This window comes from Pygoscelis adeliae, unplaced genomic scaffold (assembly GCF_000699105.1).
Source record: "Pygoscelis adeliae isolate BGI_AS28 unplaced genomic scaffold, ASM69910v1 Scaffold45, whole genome shotgun sequence".
NCBI lineage: Eukaryota > Metazoa > Chordata > Aves > Sphenisciformes > Spheniscidae > Pygoscelis > Pygoscelis adeliae.
Window position 1 is genome coordinate 8737343 of NW_008825114.1, and position 1034 is coordinate 8738376.

The following is a 1034-nucleotide window of genomic DNA, read 5'->3' on the forward strand; positions in this document are numbered from 1 at the left end:
GAATATAAGTGTACAGGGTGCCCTGGCAGCCAAAAGGGCCAACCGTGTCCTGGGGTGCACCAAGCACAGCATAGCTAGCCGGTCAAGGGAGGTGATTGTCCCACTGTACACTGCACCGGTGCGGCCCCACCTCAAGTACTGTGTGCAGTTTTGGGCACCTCAATATAAGGACATCAAAATACTAGAGTGTGTCCAGAGGAGGGCCATCAAGATGGTGAAAGGTCTCAAGGGTAAAACTTAGGAGGAGCGGCTGAGGTCACCTGGCTTGTTCAGCTTGGAGAAGAGAAGGCTGAGGGGTGACCTCATCACAGTCTACAACTTCCCCAAGAGGGGCAGCGGAAGGGGAGGTGCTGTGTCGCTCTGGTGACCAGCGACAGGACATGAGGAAATGAAATGAAGCTGCCTCAGGGGAAGTTCAGGTTGGACATTAGGAAAAGGTTCTTCACTGAGAGAGTGGTCAGTCACTGGAACAGGCTCCCCAGGGAACTGGTCACAGCACCAAGCCTGTGAGAGTTCAAGGAGTGTCTGGACAACACTCTTAGTCATTTATGTTTAGTTTTAGGTAGTCCTGGGAGGAGCAGGGAGTTGGACTCGATAATCCTTATGGGTCCCTTCCAACTTGAGATATTCTATGATTAGCTGTTTTGCCCTTAGCTAACTATGTGTACATTGTTTATACGCCTCAATGGAGGCACTTGAGCTTCTGTCCCAAGACACTTTCAAAGGCAGCAGGAAGGATAAGGAGAAGGAAGAACCATTACAAGTGAAGAACTAGGATGCTGAGATATGTATGGTGTTTGTCTGAGGACCAGCATGAAGACTTTGTAGGTCTAGGCACTGGGTGCAGGTCTCTGGGGGTATGGGTCCTGGATGCAGTGGGAGGTGTGAGGTGAAGAACTCCTTGAGATGCGTGGTGAACAACTTACCCTACAGTCCTGGATAAAGTAACCCCCACCGCCAAAGCTGGCAGTGAAAGCTATTGTGAAGGAGCTAATATGAAAGTGCTTGTAAGAAAAGTATGACTGTATATATGA

The 1034-nt window shown here is 49.7% G+C and overlaps 1 protein-coding gene across 1 annotated transcript in view; it reads right to left on the reverse strand.

The window, feature by feature from the left end:
- The window catches only part of TMC1 (transmembrane channel-like 1), a 101028-nt gene that overhangs the window by 89467 nt on the left and 10527 nt on the right, over positions 1-1034 (reverse strand). The window lies entirely within an intron of this gene.